Here is a 16,428-nt window from a genome sequence, read left to right on the forward strand (position 1 = left end):
CAGCCTTCATCCTTGTAGGCCTATCAAACCATCCTGCTTCAATACCCTAAGGCTGCCAAAGAAAATCTTCAAGTGACTACCAGAAAATACCAGGGAAATTATCACCCAAGACCTCATCACCAGCAGAGAAGACTATGGCAAATCCCTGTACACAGGGATTACCAACTAGTTCACAAGAAGACTACAGACCATCCAAAATGCATCAGCCAGAATAGTCCTCAACTTCCCATGCCGAGCACTCCTCACCCCACACCTTAGGGAAATCCACTGGCTCCCGATACAAAAGAGCTCACATTACCAACTCTTCACCCACACCTACAAAGCTCTCCACAACTCTAGCCCTGCCTACTAGGGAAGGCGCATTCACTTTCACCAACCTTCCAGACATCTCTGTTCTGCCAGTCTCTCATTAGCACACACTCTACGCATACAGAAAAACTGAACAGGGGACCTGCATTCTTGTACCTGATTCTAAAAACCTGGAATGACCTCCCACAACACAAAAGATTAATCTACTTTCTTCATGTCTTTTGGAAGAAGCTGAAGAACTGGCTTTTCTAGTAAGACCACACACACCTGCTACAGAGCACCTGGAATCCCTGTCAGGAGATTGGCACACTATAAAAAACTTCAATAACATAAAAATTTTAACAGGCCGGAAACCCTTCTTTTAAATATTAATAAGTCACCCCTAAGTACACCTTGTTGCCCACAATGTAGGGTTCTAGATATTTAAAAGCATAACACATGTGAAATGAAAATTGCCATGTTCCTCTAGTAACTAGACTTTAAAAGCAATTTTCACTGGCAGGGCTATGGCTGGATGTTAGAAAATGTCTAAGTAAGAGTATAAACGTATAATGTATCTTTTGACGGGAATGGTTAAAGTAATCATTGGAAGACTATTTTTCATATTTAGTTCAAGTTCAATTCATTGTTGAAGTAGGACTTCTAGTACAAAATTGGAATACTAACTTTGAGCAAGTTAACCCTTTCCTTACCTGAAGCTCCAGCAGGCTAATTTAAATTTGCTCTCCAGAAGATATCCAGGCAAGCATTGTTCAAGTTCAAGTTCAAATATCTTTATTCGAATGTAATACAATACATCCATAAAAGTACATTTTAAAACATACAGACATAACATATTCCTTTCATATAAAAAGAAACCATCCATTTCATCAATGAGACGCAAGATAATGTGCAAGAGTTTTGTAAAACCAGGATAACACATAAAATACATCAAGTTAAAAATATAAATAATTATTCAGAGTTAAAAAGGGATAAAAATACAACGATAGTAGCAGCATAATTAACCTTCCATACTTTTCCTGAAGGTGATAGCAAGTTTCAAAAAACTACATATAAACAGAGTATAGTCACAATTCAGGAGTTGGAGGTAATAAAGTGCTGGTTTGATTTGAGTAAATTGTAAATCCTTTAAACAAGGCTTCAAGTACAACTTCCGAGGTACTAGATAATAAGGACAAACAAATAAAAAGTGTGCCAAATCTTGCGGAGACTTCCCGTCGCAGCCGCAAGCAGGTAACACTTGACCTCGGTGGGCTCCTTTTGGTGTTGCCAACAGGAGATGAAATAAATCAAAACGGAACCTTATCAAGAGATAGCGTTCATACCCTGACATAGGCCAGGATAGGTATGGTTCCATTTGAGAACATGTCTTAAGTAGGGCGTGCTTCCTTACACTATCTTTCGTCAGCTCGCCCTCCTCCCGGGCAAGATACCTAGTAGACATGAATGTCTTTTTCACAAAAATTACATCAGCTTTGGTTATAAAATTTGGGGATGAGAACAAATCCGGCCGTCCCATTTCAATGAGGCGGTCGTTAATGTACCTCAGCCACGGAACCTTAAACCTACCGTCCCAGGTTAGAGCTTCTTCTAGTATAGCATGAGTGAGAGGTATATCATCATTTAGCCAGGAGTTCAACCAACATAACAGGGGATTTGCTGCTATTCTGTCACTCAGGAATGGTACCCCTAATTCCTCGTGTACCGAGAAATTTCCGGTGCCCCTAGGCAGCCTCAATACCTTCTTTAAAAAGTTATTTTCTGTAACCTCCAGGGCTCGTGTCTGGCAGTAGCCCCATATCTCACTGCCATAGCAGGCGATGGCGACACTTTTGGCTTGATATAGTTTGAGCAAGGCGGCCACCGGACTGTTGCCCATTTTTCTAGCAAAGCCAAGTATTGCTGCATTGACACGTATTACTTCGCCCTTTTTTTTAGCAATAGCTGGGCCCCACTCTAGTTGGTCGTCGAGAAGGACCCCGAGGTATGAGAAGGTTTTGGAATTTGGAATTCTTTCCCCATTTGTATGAAAAGAGTTGGGTTTACGTGACCCCTGGCCTATTTTCATAGTGTAGGACTTTGAATTATTGATACTTAAGCCTCTGGACTCCATAAATTCATAAAAAGAATTTAGAAGTTTCTGAAGACCAATTGCGGTCCTTGAAATAAGGACAGCGTCATCCGCATAGAGTAAGACTGGGATACCTTTTTTGCCTACATAGGGGTAATCTGCACCTATTCTCAACAAACAGTCCTCCAGCTCATTTATGTACAAATTGAAGAGAAATGGTGCTAAAATACATCCTTGACGGACGCCCCTATTAATTCTGATGTCCCCTGTCACCTTCAGGTCTTGTGAGTAACGGACGTTGGCTCTTGTATCTGAGTGCAAATCGATCAGAACATAAACTAAGTTCTGATCAATGCCCATTTTTAACATAATGTCCCATAATTTACCTCTGTCCACACAGTCAAATGCGGACGATAGGTCCATAAAGGCCATGTGTATGGTTCCCTGGCGGGCTAGAGTGTATTTGCTTGCAATTAAATACAGGTTCAGACACTGGGTCACTGTTGAGTGGCCTGGTCTGAAGCCGTATTGTATTGAAGAAAGAATATTTTTCTCTTTTGCCCATGTTGTAAGTCTGTTCAAAAGCACACCCCCTACCACTTTTGCTACAGAATTAATTAGGGATATTGGTCTGTAGCATGTCGGGCTGCCGCGATCACCCTTTTTAAACACGGGGACAATAGTTGATTGTCCCCAGGATTTTGGGCACCCAGATATTACAGCTGCATTTATTACATTTGTAAGGATAGGAGCCCATAACTGAATACTGGATTTAAAAAGATCCGGAGGGAGGCCATCCGGACCAGGTGCCTTATTGCTAGTTAAACCTTGGATTGCCTTTTCTACTTCGTTGATTGAGAAACAGGGAGGCTTCTCCTCTAGAATTAAAAATTCATGATCTGAAACTTGATCATGACTTTTAAAAATTGCACTAAAATGGGACACCCAATCTGCCTCTGGGATATTTGTGCCTATTGCAGTATCACTTGGGTTGTCAAACAAAGGTTTGTTGACAATCTCCCAAAATTTGCTGCTATTTCCCAGGACAGCTGGGTCAAGCAGGGACTCCCAAGTACTGGCCTTAATTTCCTTTTTCCGCTTGTCTAATGTTTTTTTATAGGTATAGCGGAGGATCCTGATTTCGCCTAGATCTCTAGGTTCGTTTTTTAACGCCATCCTTAAATTTCTGTTTGCAACAGAGCATGCATGATCAAACCATTTAGGGTGACTATCAACTTGCCCATTTGCTGGAACCAGTAACATAGAGCTTACTGTTAACGCTACACCTTCAAAAGTGACTAAAGTTTGCTTTGGAGACATAGAAGTTGAGGCACAGATCGCCAATTCCTCACCACATAACTTATTAATATCATTATAAAAGTTTTCTTGATTTACCCTATGCCATTTCAAACGACGTTTACCATTTGTACATTGTAGAATTCCCCTGTCTTTACATTGTTTACGTAATTCAAATATACCACCATTCAAATTGATAGAAATGGGGTTGTGATCACTGTAAATATTCATGTGAATAGTAAAGCAGGAGATCTGGTTTACAAGGTCAGCAGATAATAATATATGGTCAATAAAAGACCCATAACGTGACCCTTTAAACGTCGGGACATCAAAAACTTTGGATTCTGGGACCAAAGACATGGCTGCAAACAAATTATATTCATTGAGTAAATCATTAAGAAGGGAACCGCGTCTAGTATGATCAAAGTGAAAACCATCCATGTTGTTACACCCGAGGGATCCCATTGGGGTATCTCTTGGGTTACCGCACGGATGTGCATTAAAGTCACCTACAATCAATACTTTACAAGGTAATATGTCTGTTCCTTCTTTCAACATTTCATTCAATAATAGTATGTTACATTCCCCTTGACTAGATGTGGCGTTATAAAAATTGACTAAAGTCAGAGCATTTTTGCCTCTCTTCAATATAAGCACTTGAAGGTTACTATTTACATATTGGTGAATGGTTATATCACAAGACAGGGCCAGGTTTATAAAAATGGCCAGGCCCCCTTTTGCTCTGCCACTAATAGAGGGGGATGCTGGCCTAAGGAAGCTTTGATACCCTTCGATGAAGGCAGTATTTTCTTCTAACCATGTTTCTTGGAGACATATAATCGCATATTTTTTAACAAAAGCAAGCCAGGCAGGGTCGCGTATCTTGTCTGCCAAGCCTGCAATGTTCCAGGAAACTAAACTCATTTTACAACCATCATCATTCTCTGTGTTCATGGGAGCCTCAGTACTAGTAAGTTCTGATAACTGGTTTTGTTGTTCATTGACAGTAAATCCCAAAGTTTCTACTGCAGAGAATTTTAATTCTACATTAGATAGGTCAACGTTAAGTGCGTCAGACTGATGATGCAATATATTAGGATATTCACAATCAAGGGATACAGGCCTGGATAACAAACAATCTATATCTGGTTCTACAAAATTTATGTTGACTAATTCTTTATTTGGATGACAAATGGAAGCATCGCAATTAAAATCACTTAATGGGGAATCAGCAAGCGTAGGCATTGCTGCTGCAGCATACAGTCAATCAACCCCTTCTAGACCATTTTGCTCGTAAAAAACATCAAACCTGTTTGTGGTTGGGACATTATAATATGTGTTAGAAGGTATTGGTTGGAAATGATTTTGATAGCAATATGGGTCATCTGGGGTCTTCCGTCTTTCATGATAAGCAACTGGATAGTTAACATTTCTGGGTCCCCCAAATATATCATTTCTATGCTGTCTGTAATGTCCTGTGTTATAAGAATACTTCATCGGTATTTCTCCATTAAAATGTGAGTTGTAGGTGACATACTTATCTTTTTCCTCAATGATAGGGTGTGTAGGCAACTTATTAATGCCATAATCACTTGTGGGATAGAAATAGCTTAAATCTTTAGTGCGGATCAAACTATTGATCGTGTCATCTTTCCAGCCAATAATGTGTTTTACTGCTCGATTATCAGCAAAAGTAACGAGAATGCAGTCCCCCTCGGTAGATTTAAATCTATGGCCCACCCAATCGACCCTCCTGACATTTAAGATTTTACCACTGATGTGTCTGGGGAGCGGTCTATGCGTGGTTAACCAATGACTTACTTTATTTTTCAAGTCCCCATATCTCTCCTCCTTATCCTTTTCTAATTGCGGGACACCTATCATTACTATGGTGTGTAGTTGGGATTCCGGAGGGAGATGAATATGAATGGGTTTTTTGTTTTGTGGGGGTTGCATGAGGTTTCGTGTTGGTCGTATATTTGTGGCTAGGGGTACCGCTGGTAGAGTCCTAATGGGCATAGCTCGATCGGCAGATGATACTTGGGATAAATCTTCTGCGGCCCATTCGCTCTCGTCATTGTCAGCTATGGAGTATGCCAGCATGGAGGATACACTCGACAACACTAATGGTTCTTTTTGTGTTCTTATGTGTTGTGGTTTGTCGTTCTGAGCATTAGATCCCGTAGGGGTAATGATTGCCGTATTGCAACAAACGGTTTCTGAATTGTCAGTCTGTATAAAGGTAAGAGGGGATTTGGGGTTTGCGATCTGGATATTATCTCGATATTTCTCGAGTTTGGCTAACATTAACTCTATATTAGTGATTTTCTCATTTATAGGCTGGAGAAGAAGTCTAACCAGCCGTTCTAGATCTGTCAGGTGAGATGTATCGGTTAAACTCACCCTTTCAGTCTGAGTTGTCTCATCTATATGAGGTTTTTTAGTTTTTGGCTGTTTTTCTTTGGCTATTGGTAAATCTTGTTTGGTAGATGTTGTAGCCATGTTAGATGTACTCATTATTGGTTTAGCCAATTTAAAATTAAGCCATACATCTTTGGCTGAGGATTTATGGTTGCCCAGAGGTTTATAAATCTTCCTCGTAATAGACTTAGTTTTTTTTCTCCCATTACGTCCTTTCTTCTTTTTGGGAGAAGGAGACTTATCTGTCACTGTTATGCTAGTCAGGGGGGAACTTTCAGCAAGTACCTCTCCTGGGGAGTTTATTGACATGTTTCCTGGTTGTACTAGACACGGGCTAGCGCTAGCCCCGCCATTAGTAGTGGACGAAGGACTTCTTTCATTACTATTTAGAATGATCAGACCTGAGGGTGTTTCATTTCTACAACCTTTACCACTCGGTAACCCCGAGAAGGATTGCAACAAGAGCGAATCGTCCACATTTATAGTTGACTCCACAGTGTTATTATGCTCAGTGGTGTGCATTGAAAGATTTGGGAAACACATATTCGGAGTCAAGGAGAGACGTCTCTCCGTATTTTGAATCGCATCAGCTACTACACTGATCGTTTTCTGCAGCATAAGGTCAATAGCTGTTAAGGATGGCAAGGGTGTAGAGGGGGTGAGATTTTTTCTAGTGGATGATCTTGTAGCCACCGGAGTCTTTCCGGTTTTCGTCATTTTTTGCAGACTATCCCTCTATATTCCAACACAGCTGAATATTACACTTAACCTATGCTCGTATCAGTGCAAGGTAACATATAGCACACGGATGAGATACAGAAATCACCTCACAGCTTTGTCCTGGATGGCAAGATGAATGCAATGGGGGTGGCCCGTCCCGTCCCCCTCAGTCCCCTGAGGGCCACAGAGGGCCCGCCCTTTGCCCGGGCTTAGCCCGGCGTGTCCCGCGCGCGTCCCGCGACGCGGGGGAAGACCTCACAATTTTAAACGCCTCCTGGCGCGAAAAGGGATCCCCCGATGACGGCTTCCTGCCGCAAAGGTTCACGGGTAATGTAGTTCCTCCCTCCCCCACTGCGGCCGCGCTGTTGGTGGAGGACGCGGCAGCGGGGAGAGACCTTCAGCAGGATCGGCAGAAGTATCAGCCAGGTAGGGTTCCTCAAATTAATGTCAGCCAAGCGCCCACTCCACCGGGGAAGACCTCACAATTTTAAACGCCTCCTGGCGCGAAAAGGGATCCCCCGATGACGGCTTCCTGCCGCAAAGGTTCACGGGTAATGTAGTTCCTCCCTCCCCCACTGCGGCCGCGCTGTTGGTGGAGGACGCGGCAGCGGGGAGAGACCTTCAGCAGGATCGGCAGAAGTATCAGCCAGGTAGGGTTCCTCAAATTAATGTCAGCCAAGCGCCCACTCCACCGGGGAAGACCTCACAATTTTAAACGCCTCCTGGCGCGAAAAGGGATCCCCCGATGACGGCTTCCTGCCGCAAAGGTTCACGGGTAATGTAGTTCCACCCTCCCCCACTGCGGCCGCGCTGTTGGTGGAGGACGCGGCAGCGGGGAGAGACCTTCAGCAGGATCGGCAGAAGTATCAGCCAGGTAGGGTTCCTCAAATTAATGTCAGCCAAGCGCCCACTCCACCGGGGAAGACCTCACAATTTTAAACGCCTCCTGGCGCGAAAAGGGATCCCCCGATGACGGCTTCCTGCCGCAAAGGTTCACGGGTAATGTAGTTCCTCCCTCCCCCACTGCGGCCGCGCTGTTGGTGGAGGACGCGGCAGCGGGGAGAGACCTTCAGCAGGATCGGCAGAAGTATCAGCCAGGTAGGGTTCCTCAAATTAATGTCAGCCAAGCGCCCAAGCATTGCTATTAATAAGATGTGACAACTGCTACCAGAACAGTAACAGTGGCCTGAGTGTGGGGAGGTGTTTTCTTCCCCTTGCAGAAAGTCCAATTAGGGTTAACCTAGGAATGTCAATAACCTATAAAAGGGGTTGCTATTTTACAAGTAAATGTAAGGTGAGATTTGGAGAAGGCAACCGTTTTCACCCCAGGTCAGGATGCCACCAAACCCAATGGGAGAGGAGCTACCTCCAGAACTGATTTTGAGTGGCCACAGAGGAGAGGACTGCGTGGTTCCATGGACACACCTCTGGGTAGGCACACAGACTCTGCACAAGGGGAGAAGGGTTTCTTCATATCGGACAATGAAGTAGACTCCAAGAGTCAGTTGACTGACCTATCTTGTGGTTACAAGGACTCAACAAGCTGCAAGAGTCCCTTTTCCTCAAGTTACCAACTGTCCAATATCAACTGGACACCAGACACGGGTTGGACCTTGCTGGTGGCCTCTGCTAGAGTGAGTCCTGGCTCTTAAGTGGTGTCCTTGAGGTCTTAGGAGCATTTGAAGTGACTCAGAAGAGCTGCTCCAGAAACCCTGAAAAGTTGGGACTAGGAATATTTTTGGAGTTTCAAGACCTTCAGAGCAATCAGGGGGACCCTGCAGCAAAGGTGTCTGAATTTGATTAACCTTCCTCTGATATAGCTTCAGGTTTGACCGGCTGGAGGATTTTGAGTTTCATAAAAATACTAAGGGCATGATAACGAGTTAGGCAGACAAATTTAATCTGTCACTAATGTGACAGATATCCTGTCCGCCAAATTATAACTCTATTATATCCAATGGAACTTGTAATATGGCGGACAGGATATCTGTCATGTTTGTGATGGAGTATCCAATCTGCCAAACTCTTAATTAGGCCCTAAGGCAGAAGGTAAAATATTTGACCGGACTGATTTTTCCCCACTTGATGTATCTGGCCTGTGCTCCTTCGCAGTCAGCCTGCAATCCCACCCATGCCCCAGTCTACCACTTCCATAGACTATCATTGGCTCTTAGAGCTTTTTGGTGCTATCTTTACCTAAAAATTTAAAAATTAATATCTTTGATTCCCTTATTGGTTTTTAGGTCTTGCCTGGCGATAGCAGCGCATGCGCTGGTCTCGCCATCGAGTGCCTTTTGCAATCAATTCTCCCAATGGCTTACATGCACACGTAGGGATGGACATAGATGGCTGCTTTCGGCATTTGTCCAAAGCTAACAGCATGCGCGTGTACGTACGGACAGTGGACAGCCCGACGCCATCTTGCAAAGTTTTCATTGTCCTTGCAACGAAAATGCCGCTTCGTGTATACAGCTTGCCGCGTATGGGTGGACAAAATGTGCATGCACGCGCGCATGGCGGCGTGCTTTTGCTTTCCCTCCCTCCCCCCCCATCGGGCCCCTCCTTCTTTCTCCCCATCTCTCGCCGCCGGGGTCGCAGCTTTCGCCGCATGGCCGGTGCGGAGATTCAGATGGTCATCTTGCTCATTGCCACCTAGGAGGTCGTGCTCATCTGCTCGCTTTGCTGTTAGTAGTTTTTAAGCAATCAGCAGCTATTGTCTCCATCAAATAAGTTACGTGAATAGCTTTCCGGGAAAGACACAAAATCTGATGCGTCCAGCTCGGGGAGCTTTCTATGGCTGCCACCTCCATTCTTCTCCCGTGTGCCTCTCCCTGGCGGCCACAACTTGCCCTCCCTCCAGGACTTGGTTCCCCTCTGAAGCCATTTATTCAGAAGCTGCGCGCGATTCCACTCTGTGCCGGCCGCTCCACTTCCTTGTACAAGTTGAATTGTATGCCCCGACAGCCTCAGGGACGTAGAAAAAATAAACAAGCGGACATGTTTATTTATATATTTCAACGGTTCTGCGGCAAGTGTGCTTACATTTCCACCTCGAGAGAGAAAGGAGGGCAGCACTGAGTGACCGTGAGAGCAGCTTCTAGTGAAACGGGCCTCAGAGCGGCACTGGCCCTTGATTGTTCATAACAAGCAGTCAGAAATGCTGACGTTTATATCTACATCACATATAATAAAATCGTCACTCTTGTTCCCGATGACATTGCACGTAACTACAAATATGAAATATCCTCATTCTCACAGGTACTCCTTTTGTTTGGTTTTCATCAGGGGGGGAGGGGGGGTCGTCGTGGTTGGCCCCGCCCGGTACCGTCATGCCAATTCTGCTACAGAGTAAGTGTCTACCACTGTGCTAATCTCCTTGGCTTTTCAAATTAAATTTACTTTTAGCAGTGCCTCGTCCTGTAGTTTCAGCTACCACTCTAATACATTAATTGCAGTCTGTAACAGTTGAGTTCAGCCCCTTAAATCCGAAGCGGAGGATCGATTTCCGTGACCCATCCCCCGCAGCGTCTGAGTGACAGACTCTCCCCATACATTTGAACTGAACTAATCCTGCGACTGCAGTGCATGCAGCAAGTGTCACAGGCCGAGGTCTGCCCTGGTGTTTAAGGGCGTCTGTTTGATGGTGTTTGCCGCTGTAGCTTTAGGTCTGCGAGTGTCGCGCTCCCCCTCCGCTAATGTGCTGCATAGCTAAATACATATGAGATTCCAATAGCGAGACTGATTGCCATTGCTAATGCTTTTTTTCCTTGATTCTACAATTAGACAGTAAATTCACCACATTGTAAAGCTTAAGTCACACTTGTGTACATACATTCATTCAGAAGATACACACAAACATTTAAGAGGGTAACTGGAATGGGGACCTAGTGGTTGTGTAGCATTTCTTCACAACTTGAATTGCTCTGTGGAGGTAGACCCTGCTCACAGCTGATTGTAGCTTTGTATCTTCTCCAATTACAAGGCATCTTAATGTATTTATGTGAGTATCTATTTATTTAGGGATATTTATGTAGCGCCAATCTAGCCCAGAAGGGCAGCGGAGCGCTTTGCACGGTAAGATGATTTGCACACTTGGGGGGTGCCTGGTTACAGATGGCACGTAGGGTCGTTTACATAGAACGTTTATTTAAATGTCATAAGTCTAACAGGCTGTGACATTTGTGTGGGAGTCTCTGTCATGAATAGTCAGTCCATCGTGTTATCGAGGGCCTTAAGAGGCTTAGAAAGTCCATGACAAGGAACAGCATTAAACAAAAGTTGGAAATTAAACACCTTGCAAAATCTGTCCCGACAATGCAGCTCGCGCTGACGCGCAGATGCCGCACGCTCCCAGCATAGTCCATGCCTTTCGACTCGTATTGCTCTCGTGTGTACCCTGTGCAGCCCAGTGCTTAATTTGTAAAATATGAAGTGCAGGTGCTCAAATGTTTGTCGGAGGCCACACCTACTTTTCCCAAGCTCCACCCACTTCCTCCACTGGCTCCACCCACTTACTCTATTGACTCCACCCACATCCTCAACTGGCACTGCTAAAAGTCAGATGTAATACCAAATCTGAATTTCAGCAAGCGAGCCTTCCTCATAGTAAGGTTTTGATAGGAGGTTCCAAACATACACATTTGAAAAAGAAACTTAAATGTAATGAATTTAGGGATTAAGAATAGGAGGCCTTAAGTATTATAGATATTTTGGACTCAGGTTTTGTTGCAAGTCACACCAGAGAAATATTTTTGCTTCGGAGCAAAATGGATTACATTTTAAGCATAAGCTTGTCCCATAAATTACAAACATCGCTCAAAGGTGTTGAACAATTATGGACGTGCAACGCCCTGTTTGGGATCATAACGTAGCAGATGCTTTAATAAAGGGTGATGGATCAGCTCAAAACGTATGAGTCAGACAATCTCAATGCACAAATGGGTGCAATGTCTGATATTTATGTGTTTATCTCATTTTCATTGCTTGATTTTGCTCTCCAGAAAGTGTTCATCATAGTCGTTGAAATGTCATTCATAATTACACTGATATACTTGAAATTATGAAAATGGCACTCATAGGAATTTGAAACCTTGGCAGCTATGCGGTAGGTGTCAGTGTCACTGGGCGAAGGGTGCACTGCAAGGAGAGCAGAAGGACATCACTACCTGGCAAATGAAACTCTCCACTGTGAACCCTCAAGCCAAGAGAAGAGCACTTCCTTCCAGCCCTGGCTGTGCCATAAGAAAAGACATTAGGAAAGGGGCTTCTGTATTCGGAACGCACAGATATCAATGTCGAAAACAAATGGGGCACTGTGGGGTTTTGGCACAGACTGCCAATGAAAGGGGGCACAGTGAAGGGAATGTTGAGGGCTGCCAATGAAAAAGATGGCAGTCTGTGGCATTCATACAGACTGCCATGGAAGGGGGCACAGTGAAGGGATTGCCATGGGCTGCCAATGAGAAAGAGGGCAGTCTGTGGTTTTCATACAGACTGCCATGGAAGGGGGCACAGTGAAGGGATTGCCATGGGCTGCCAATGAACAATGAAAAAGAGGGCAGTCTGTGGCTTTCATCCAGACTTCCAATTGAATTGAGGCATGTTAAATAGTCTGAGAATGAGATACGGCACGAGGGCTGGGCAGAAAGTGGTTAATCAGAACAGAAGGTGTTCTCTGCAACCATCAGGCCCTCGCTGTCCACAGAGAAGGCATCGCTCCCAGAACCCCCCACATTTCGCATACACTGACCAGTGTGCCTTCATCTGGCCACTTGATATCCACCTGGGGGCACAAAATGCTCGCACCCCCCTCGCCTTGCCACCCCTTCGATCTGCCACCAGTATTTTAAACTACCCTGCTGCCCTCGCCCCTCACTGGCTGGCAGGCAGTTCTCATGTCAGCATTTATTCCCCACTACACCCAAGCCCCTGTAATCTAGCGCTAGTACCACCCAGTGCATTGCAGCCCTTTATCTCGGAAGTGCCCACGTCCGTTTCCCTCTCTCTTTACCGGTACTGCCCACTGCCCTTCAGCCCTCTACTACCAGTGCAGTGCCAGACATTCATTTCCGCCTGCATTCCCGATTGATAGGGCCCCTTCTTACCTGTTAGCATTTCCAAATATCAACCACTGAGTTCCCGGGCTTTACCTCGGAACTGCCCACACGCCTGTTTCCCGTTCTCTTAACCAGTCCCTCCCCCCATGTCCTCGGGCCCCCTTCTTTCCGCATGGAGCCCCTTTGTCACTCAGCCTGACTTCAGGGTTCCTCGCTGCAGGGCAGCCCTGGGCTTGCTCCCTCTGAGTAATGCCCACTGGCCTGCTAGCGTTCTCTCCCTACCAGCGCCCTTGCTTGCCACTCTGTTCTCCCCACTCCTTCCGATGTCATGCCATGCTCACAGACAGGGGTTAAAATAAATTTAAAGTACCAGACAGTAGCACGTTAGGAAACAAACATGAAATAGTTATTAATTACTTACTGCCTTTTGTTTTTTTCAATTATAGACCTGGTTCTGCGCGTCATGCTGCTAGCTTCTGTGTTGAATGACTGCAGCTGCGCAGTATGGTGGGGCGGGCGAAAAGTCGGGACCTTAACCTGCATTGGTCAGTCCGACTCTGGAGGAAACACTTCCAATTCAAGGTCAAGGAGGGAGGACGAGTCCCGGGCTAACAATTGCTCATGAAGCAGGAATGCAGCCTTGATTGGTAGCGGCCATAGGGCACTCGCGCTACCATGATTTACTTATGCTGAGCTAAGGATGTCATGTCATCTCACCAGCTGTTTCTGGTGCTCCGTGTGCAGGTAGAAGATCGGTAACTCGCACTACTAATCATATGTTTTTGTCGCATGCTCTGTAATAGGTAGACCCGGCCCTAAGAAATAAGTGCCGGTGCTAAGCACCGGAAAGCTCCGGCACAAATTAAGCACTGGTGCAGCCTTATTTTAATTGAGTCGCCATCCCTATAGCCCCTGGATATTAGGAGCCATGAATGTGTTTGGCTGCAGCCCCGTCCCCCGCTCGCGCTCTTTGGGCAAGAGAGCCGTGTCTTACTGCATTGCTGTGTGTAGGGCGCCTCTCCAGGGAGTGCTCGAGCACCGGCGCCGAGAGGCCATGAATACCCCTGAATGGATTCCACTTTCTTGATAGATTTCCCGCAATATTGCGGCTCTAGCCGTTTAAACAACCCGCGAATCCCCCAGGGGGGATTAACAGCCTCCCCAAAATCTGGTTAATCCCGAGATAAAATCTGCCACCTAGTGTTGCTCAATCGATCAGGCTTAGGTGCATTGGGCAGGCCTTTGTCTTCGAGTGCTGCCCTCACGGAGCCTCTGCGTGGCGGGCACTCGGGCCTGTAAAGAGTCCGAGGGAAGGTGTGGCGCAGGGCAGATGCGGGCGCTGTATTCATGGCACAGAGCGGAGACGCTTCGGTGAGAAATGGCCGGCCACTTCATTGCCTGCAGAAGGTCATCCTGCCCAAACCACACCTCTGTCCTCTCACCTTGTCCACACCTTTCTCTTTGACCCCTAGCAGCAGGGCTTTAAGTGGGATGAACAAAAACTCTGGAGTATCTCAAAGGCGCGTGCCTAATGTAATTAAGGGCGTGGCTTAAAAACACATAAACTAACAATCTGTGTTTAGCATAGTGTGCCATCCGACTTGTATTTTGCTGTTTGTCATTGCATCCAGATATACGATAGAACAAGTAACATCATACCTGTAACACGTCAGGACTATTGGCTTTGTCAATGGTTGTTCGTTGTATAAGATAAATAAGCAGCAACTATGGTGTGTATATAATATTGAACAAGCATTAAAAATGCAATAGGTTTCGCCTTTCATTAAGTTAAAGCCATTTGCTTTGCTATACAATACCATTAGCAAAGAAAATGGCTTTAACTTAATTAAAGGCGAGACATATTGCATTTTCAATGCTTGTTTTTTGTGTGAGAGATACTAAATTTTACTTTATTTTTGTAATTCAGTTGGGAATTTCTATTGTCTTTTTTTTACTTTTTAACTATTTTGGTGCTGCAGGTTAAGCTCAACTTAATTCAGCAACTTTAGGGTTCACTCTATCAAGCTGGTGTTACAAATCCTTGAGGTGGACAAATGCCCATACCAAATTATAATCTACTTCTTAAACTCCTTGAATTTAGAGGAGCAGACACATCTTGCCATACTTTTGTGAAAAATCTACAGGTCCCCAAATAAGGACAATATTGCGATAGGAGATCCCCTCTTACATTTGGCAGTACCTTAGAGCTCATCAGACTAATAATGTTTATAAACCTCAATTAGAAGATTATTGTGTGATATTATTACTGTAGGTTGCAGTGACACCTAGTGTATATTTGTTAAGGAATGCTGACTATATATAGTTTGCTTTTATATTTTTGTTAATACATTTCTAAAGAACATTTACTGTCTTGATAGTATAAAAACAGTACAGTGTTTTGGGCACCAAAATAATACCTTTGGCTAACCCAAACAACTTGGGGGCATATCTACAAGGCGGCAATATAAAATTATCGCCGCTTTTGCGGCCGTTTTCTGCCGAAAAGCGGCGATAATATCAGCAAGGTCACACTAACGCGTGAAACCTTGCCTTAGCGCCTGAATTCCTAATGCCCATCTTTGCATCTCTAATGAGATGCAAAGTGGGCGTTCCTCCCCAGGAACCTCTGTTATCGCTACTTTCCTTACGCCTGCTTTGAAACTGACTTAGCCATGATATCCTATGGAAGGTGGATATCATGGCTAAGTATGTGAGGCCCTAACAGCAAGCTATCGCCAAACTTCGTGGGATTATTGCTGGGTTTCCAGCAATAATCTCTCGTGTGGCAGTTAGCGCTAGGATTTTTATCACTTTTGAGATAAGCGTTGCTAATAGCACGCTATCTCAGTGATAAAAATCCACGCTAGCCGTCGATAATTATCCTAGCGCCAAGTGCGCTTAGCGATAATTATTGCCAGGTGTTGCTGATATGCCCCAACCTTCCAATAATATTGCTTAAGTTTTGAACTGTTAAGCTACCTAGTTTACAGTATTCTGATTTCGAGTATGTTTAACATGCTTAGAATATCGCAGTTCGTAAAAATGGTATATAAAATTAAAGGCCCTTGTATTTATACACAATATGTTTAAAGATATTAATTTGTGTTAAGGACATTTTAATACGTTTAATTATGAAAATAAAAAATGAGCGCTTTTATAGAAGAAAAGATGCAAATGTTAAAAGAAACCACATGAAAAGTAGATGTTCTTACAACAACATTATTTTCTTCAGAACTAGCCAAACTCCTTGCCTGTGCTGAATGTCATGCTTTTATAACTATGGCCTAACTCTTTATTACAACCCTTGCAAGCTGTTCATGGGAATAAATGTTAGGAGTGCAGGGAAAACAGGGCATATACGAACCATGAATCCTGAAAACTGTCCATATATACTGAGAACCCTCAAGTCAAGCAATTGTTATGCTTTTACTGATCTTAATTGAGTACCACGTGATTACGTTTTTGGATGAAGTCTTTATTTTATACTTTTATGCTCAACTCAGAAGTTGTGGCTGAATGAAGTCAATTGCTAATGCCCTGGATGAGACTACTGCC

General features: G+C 44.5%; 1 long non-coding RNA gene across 2 annotated transcripts in view; it reads right to left on the reverse strand.

The window, feature by feature from the left end:
• The window catches only part of LOC146855389 (uncharacterized), a 75,922-nt gene extending 62,409 nt beyond the window's left edge, over positions 1-13,513 (reverse strand). For both annotated transcript variants that reach the window (XR_014980825.1, XR_014980824.1), the window contains exon 1: positions 13,295-13,513. This is a non-coding gene — a long non-coding RNA (uncharacterized LOC146855389). The remainder of the gene's footprint in view (positions 1-13,294) is intronic.
• Positions 13,514-16,428: the final 2,915 nt, after the last annotated feature.

This window comes from Triturus cristatus, chromosome 4_1, assembly GCF_964204655.1.
Source record: "Triturus cristatus chromosome 4_1, aTriCri1.1, whole genome shotgun sequence".
Classification (NCBI taxonomy): domain Eukaryota; kingdom Metazoa; phylum Chordata; class Amphibia; order Caudata; family Salamandridae; genus Triturus; species Triturus cristatus.